This window comes from Fukomys damarensis, unplaced genomic scaffold (assembly GCF_012274545.1).
Source record: "Fukomys damarensis isolate Sample0158 unplaced genomic scaffold, DMR_v1.0_HiC HiC_scaffold_37, whole genome shotgun sequence".
Classification (NCBI taxonomy): domain Eukaryota; kingdom Metazoa; phylum Chordata; class Mammalia; order Rodentia; family Bathyergidae; genus Fukomys; species Fukomys damarensis.
Window position 1 is genome coordinate 32,069,882 of NW_022900949.1, and position 7,281 is coordinate 32,077,162.

Below are 7,281 nucleotides of genomic sequence, written 5' to 3' on the forward strand. Positions count from 1 at the left end.
AAAAAAAAAAAAAAAAAAAAAAAAAAGAGATCCTTCTGGCCAAAACAAAAGGACATGCTTTAAACAGTGACATGAATCCATATGAAGAAGCAAAGGCTGTTGATGAGGTAATTTAAAAAGACTAAGTACAGAGATACCATGGGGCTCATATTCCCAAAACGATCAGGACCGTGTGCTGTAGTGGTGCATGCACACTCATGTCTGACGTAACGCCAGTCACACTGGCTGAACTGTGGAAACATCCTAGATGCCTGTCCACAGGTGAATGGACAAAGATGCATGCACACAATGGAGTATTACTTGGCCATAAAGAAGGGTGTGATCCTGTCATCTGTAGGAAAATGGACAGGCTAGAAACCACCATATTGAGTGAAATTAACCAGATCAGAAAGCTAAATATCATGTTTTCTCTCATATGAGAAGCCACATACATAAATAAATAAATGAGAGAGGACAAGAAACCAGAAGTGGATTTGTGGAGATGGGGAAGGGAACAAGCAGGAGGGGAAAGAAAAGAAAAAGGGGAGCAGGGGTATTGAAATTGATTAGGATGTGTTAAATGCATGCACCAGCTCCCCAAGATAAATCCCACCATCACGTAATGTTAATGTGCACCAATAAAATACTAAACATTAACTATTATATGTATAATTATGTAAATAGGAATATGTTAAATTAATACTTTATATTTTATTTTAAAACTATATTTTATACAAACAATGCATTTATTGTTTTATAACTGCATTATATTTAATAATTATAACTGTGTCATCAATCTACAAATAATGCATCATTATTATATACTTATAATAGCAAATAAATATGAGTCAGTCCTAAGGTGTCTATGGTTTGTAACTCTTCTTTTTTTCTATATGATTTCAAAACAAACGTAAAACAATGACTATTAAAATATATATTGATGGGTGCACACTGTATAAAGATACAGTTTGTGATAATGATACCTTAAGTGGACAGAGAGGACAGAGCTACATAGAAATAATGCTTAAGATACTATCGTAGTTAGTTGTATTAATTTAACTAATTTAATTGTTACAAATTAAGATGTTAGTTGTAATTCCCAAGCAATACCTAAGAAAATAACTGAAAACACACAGACACCAGGTGAAATTAGACAGACTCAGGAAGTCAAGTATTGCAGAGAGGGGGAAATAAAAATGATACACTAGGAAAAATCTATGTAACGAAAGAAAGCAGTAATGCAAGAGGACTTAAAGGACACAAAATACATAAGGCACACAGGAAAAAAAGCAGCAAAATGGTAGAGGAAAGGCATTCCTCACCAGTAATCATACAAAATGCGGACAGTTCCAATTTTACCATTAAGAGACAGGCACCAAAAGAATGCATTAAACAAACAAAACATAGTCAGGCTACACACTGTGTACAAGGGACCCACACACTTCAGACCCCAAGACACAGATGGGTGGGAGATAAAAGGGTGGGAATGAACATCCCACACACCAGTACCTGAAATTGCTGGGAAGGCCACATGCTACAAGAGACAAAATGGACATTACATAAGGATAAAAGGTCAATTTATCAAGGAGATATACTAATTATATGCATATATTCACCTAACAACAGAGACTCAGAGTATTTGAAGCACACACTGACAGATCTGAAGGGAGAAATAGATTATTCTCCGATCATAGAGATTTTAACACCTCATATTCAGTAACGGCATAGAAAAAGTAGACGGAGATGAAGTTTAAAAACCTCTGACAGGGGCCGGAGATTTAACTCAGTGGTTCTGCCACCTGCCTCGCAAGCACAAGGTCCCAAGGTTGATCCATGGTACTATTAAAAAAAAAAATAAAAAAACAAAACAAACAAACAAAAACTCTAACAATTTCAATTTATAAGAAAAATTTGAGAAAACTCAATACCCTTTCATGTTGAAGAACACTCCACTAGGAATAGAAGGGAAATTCTTCAACATGATCAAGGGCACCTGTAAATAATCAGGATTAACTTCATACCTAATGATGAAAGGTTGAATACTTTCTCCCTGAGATCACAAAAAATTAAGGGCGTCTAGTTTCACCAGTGCTATTGCATGAGTCAGTTTTCAGCTGCTGGGACACATACCTGAGGTACAGAGCTCAGGAGAAGAAGAGGTTTATCTTGGCTCACAGTTTCAGAGATTTCAAGGCACGGTGGAGGAAAGCTGCCTGCTTCGTGGAGAGGGCAAGGAAGGAGCTGAAGAGGAAAGGGTCAGGGAGCAGGGACTGTCTTGAAGTCACGCTTTAGTAATCTGTTTGGCAGTTCTCGAAAGAATCAAGTTGGCCGGTAAATTAACCATCACGCTGTTCAAGGTTGTATAGTGTCATTTCTGCCCAGGGCAGTTTTGTGGGGTTGCGGGGAGGAGGGAGAGGAACAGGGACAAAAAAAAAAGGGACTTATAGATGGCATAATACTACCCAAAGCGATCAACAGATTCAGGGCACTCCCATGGAATCCTAGCTGCCTGTTTTTTTCACAAATGGATAACCTGATCCTAAAATTCATATCGAAGTTCAGGGGACCCCAAATGGTCAAAACAATCTTGAAAAATATGAAGTTGTAGGATTTATACTTGCTAATTTCAAAACTCACTGGAATATTACAGCGGTCAAGCTGGGGATTTAGCTCAGTGGTTCTACTGCCTGCCTCACAAGCACAAGGATCGAAGTTCGATCCCCGGTACCAAATAAAAAAAAAAAAAAAAGGAAAATACAGCGATTAAAATAGCATATTGCCGTCCCAGGTTCGACACATAAACCAGGGGATTAGAGCACAGGGTGCAGGAACAAACCTGTGGCTGACTGATTTCCAAAAAGGGTCAAGGCTCTGAAGAGCAGAAGAACAGGCTGTTCAATGCCAGTGACAGAGCAGGCACCCTCAAAAGAATGATGTGGGCTGTGTCTCTACAAGTTAACTAAAAAAAAAAAAAATTAACTCAAATTGGATTGAATCTCTAAACATGAATGCCAACACTGGGAAACTCTTAGAACTAGACACAATAGCAAATTTTCATGAGCTCGATCTGGCAATGCGTAGATTTTAGATATAACACCAAAGCACAGAGGATGAAAGAGAGATAAGTGGGACTTCATCAAAATTAAAACTTGTGCACCAAGAATCTCATCAAAGAATGAAACATCTCCATGAGAGATGAATTATCATAATGAGAGAAAAATGTCTTCAGTTTGTGTGCCTAAGAAGGAATCAGTACCTGGAATATAGAATAGAACCCCTAAAACTTAACAACTAAATTAGTCCACTTAAAAATGACCTAAGGATAATGGACATTTCTCCAGAGCATACATAGAAATTACCAATAAGCACAAGAAGAATGCTCGCCATCATCGGTCATGGAGAAATGCTGATCAGGCTGGGTGTGGTGGCGCACACCTATAATCCCAGGACTCTGGAGGCCGAGGCAGGACCATCTCTGAGAATTCGAAGCAATAGTGAGTTAAAAACCAGCCTGAACTGCCTAGTGAAACCTGCCCCCCACTGCAAAAAGAAATACTCATCAGAACCATGATGAGACACCATTTCACGGCCACCGTGATGGCTCTGATTTAAAATACGAAAAATGACAAGTGTCAGCAAAGACGTAGTGAAGCTGAAACTTTTATACATTGCTGGTGGGATTGTGAGATGGTGTCGCTGCTTGGAGAAAGAATTTTGGCTTTTCTTCAAAAAGTTAAACAGAATTAGCATATGACTCCACAATTCTAACCCTAAATATATGTTCAAAAGAAATGAAGATAGGTGTTCAAAGTAAAATTTGGGAGCCGGGGATTTAGCTCAGTAGTTCCACTGCTTGCCTTGAAAGCACAAAGACCTGAGTTCAACCCCTGGTACTAAGAAAAAAAAAAGGAAAACTTGGAGAATAATCTCATAGCAGCCCTCATTATTCACAATAGACAATGCATAAACATGATATTGTATAGTTATGCAATGGAATATTATTCAGCCATAAAAAGGAATGAAGTACTGATCTATACTTCAACATGGATAAGCCTTGAAAACATGCTGAAAGAAAGAAGCCAGACTTTCAAAAAGGGCACATTTTGTTAGAATCTATTTACTGGAAATGTCCAGAATAGGTGTGTCCGTAGTGATAAAAGTCAAGTTAACTGTCTGAGGCTGGGATGACGGGGGAATAGTGATTGACTGTTGGGGGTGTACAAGTATTCTTTTGGAGTGATGAAAATGCCCTGGAATTATTGCACAGTACTGTGAATGCATTAGAAGCTACTGAGTTGTATACTTTAAGTGGCTACAGTGGTGAATTTCATATCAATTAAAACATACAGCACCTCTGTCCTGTATTGTATCAGTGCTGCACGGGCACCGTGGTTGTGTGTCTGATAGTATGCCCAGCATCTAGCAGACCAGCAAGCAGCTTCTGGGAAGACCAAGTGTCCATTTTCACACATCTTCGTGATGTAGTAGGTTTCCTGGCACGTTCACAGGGCAGCCCCTGGAGATCAGCTAGACAGACTGTCTGGTCCCCGGGCTGGGAAATGTGCTCTCGCATGAGTTCAGTTTTTCTATCTACAAAAAACGGGGTAAGGGCTGGGCGCGTGGCTCAGAGGTAGAATGTGCTCAGCAAGGGTGCAGTCCTGGGTTCAACTGCAGGTATTTCAGGGGAGTGGGTGGGGGTCCTTATTTTCAAATTAAAACCAAGGCACTAGCACGAAATGCAGACTTGAGTTGAGGGACTTGATTTGAATTCTGGCTTTGTCATTTGTACAGCAAGCCACTTCTGCTCTCTTCCAGCTGTAAGACCTAAGGCCTCACTACCACTCCAAGGAGCTCAACAGTCACCGAGGTCTTTCAAAATGTAAGACCAAGGGCCTTACTACCACTCCGAAGAGCTTGATTCTACCGCTCCGAAGAGCTCTACAGCCATGAGATTCACCGGGGAAGGAACACACCGGACACGTTGGAAAGGGAACAGACCTTTACTAGTCTGGCCAGATGGCACTCCCAGAGCAGAGTAGCTCAGGGAGGTGCTAGCTCAGGGGCAGAGGTCCTTTTTATAAGGGAATAGGCAGGTGGGGGTCTACTCAAGATGCTTACAGAATGTCCCAAGGTTTAGGGCAGACAAGGAGTGAAACATCTTTATCCATTTACTCAGAACTTCAAGGAGTGAAACAGTCTTATCTATTTACCCAGAACTACTAAATGTTCACCTGTTAATTTACATTAATCACAGTTGAGACAAGGATTTAAGATTACAAAGTTACGCAGTCCCACACAGCCTTGCTTTCTTCATCTGCTCCCACCTTGGAGAATGTTGGGGTCTTGAGATAGACCACACGTCGCGCCAGCTCATGGTAGACAGCAGTAATTGGGAACTGTTTCTATGGGGCAGTCAGTCATCTACTCTGCGATAAGGGACCAGATACACTGATGTTGCCCAGTTCCTCCCACTCTGACCCACCTCTCAGGGCTCCTGCAGCCTCTCATCAACTGTGGTTTTTCTATAGCTAAAGCCACATCCAGAGGGTCCTCAGGGACTGCCCGCTTCCTCTTCAGACTGCAGAGCCCACGGCCCCATGCCATGGTAGGAGAGAGGTAGTAAGACAGGTAGGAAGGAGACAAGGAAAATCATGATTTTAAAAAATTGTACTTTTAAGAAAAGTGCCACTTCCAGGCCCCAGGGGGACATTACTGAGGTACTCCATAGTGGCACTCGCTTGGTTAAAATACACTTCTTTCCTTCCAGACCTGGCCCCCCCCAGATTCCTTAAGGGTTTTGTAAGTCCATAAATTAGCTTAGTCCAGGAAGTAAGCAGCACAGACCTGATCTTAAGATAAAGGGACTTGTGGAGAGAATTCCAAGAATGCCTAAATTATCCATCTAAAAACTCAGGACCCATACTGTCAAACAGGCCATTACCCTGCTGGGGGACGAGCCAACTTTTCCAAAGGTTTCCACCCCTTCGAGAGAAACATAAATGTTCCCAGTGCAGAAGAAAGTGCGCTTCTCACTTGAGGGCCCACGTCCTACTTCTCTGAGTGTGTACTTTTGAAATTCTTCCTAATAAATCCCTTTCAGGCTCTTACTGATGGGGCCTGAAAATTCTCTTTCCACAAAGAGAGTCAACAAGTTTATTCACTGGGGGGAAGGGAGGGCAGCATCCTGCTTTCTGCTTTGGGACCCTGCAGGGGCCCTGCCAGGAACTTGTTCTCTTGGTGAACCAGCAGCCAGCAGCGGGAAGTAAAGAGTCACCGGGACTAGGACTTGGTGAGTCCCACCGAAGGCTTGTCCATGTTTTCTTCCCCACTTCGTTAGCCTCTTTGTCCCTGAAGTGTGGCTTATTTCTTACCCTCCTCTTCCTCCTTCTTCTTTCTGTCTCTGTCCCTCCCTCTCTCTCTCCCTCTTCCTCCGCAGCCTTATATTTTTTTTCCCTTTCAGCCATTAGAGATCCCAGAAAATGGCTGCTTACATATAAAACACCGTATAATTCGGGATAATCTGTATGCGTGTTACGTGTTGGCTTGAGGTACACATATCTCATGTTATTCTCCAAGAGTCCTGTTGGACTTGGGTAGCAGGGTAAGTGAATGGACACTCATGATATATATATCTATATCTCAGATGCCTTCTGTCCACAGGGCTTAACAGTGAGCGAATTTAATCAGTCCCAAGATAAGAGCAAGGATGTCTTTACAGTCGGTAACCTGTTTTGCCCAGGTTGTTAGCCAACCAAAATAACATTGTTTTCTTTAAAAAAAAAAAAAATTGGTCTTGTAAATGCAATGTCCATTGTCTTCTACGTACAATAACTCCAGAGTTTTTCCCTGGTCAAAGAGAATATACTATATACAGCTTGAAATGTTAACTATGCTATGCTTTGATTCTCATGAGTAATCTAAAATAATTGTTAAAAGGAGTAAATAAGTAATATGAATGATGCCAGTGGTTATAAATAGTTATAACATCTGTGTCATCGGCTGCTAAATTCCAATTTTCTTGGCTTCTTAAAAGATTATGTATTTTGGTTTATTAAATGTGTTTTCATACATTATTAACATATATATTAAGGTTTAAGATTTTCTTAAGTTTACTAAGAAAAGCTAAAATGTAAGCTAAGGGCCTGGGATTTAGCTCAGTGGTGCTGCTGCCTGTCTTGTGTGATCCCCATTACCGCAAACAAACAAATAAACAAAAAAACTTTAAGTTAAAATTCCAATATATAATTCTATATTTAAAATTTTCTTAAGTGAGGGGTCCCTGGGCCCGAGGAACTGCTGGAC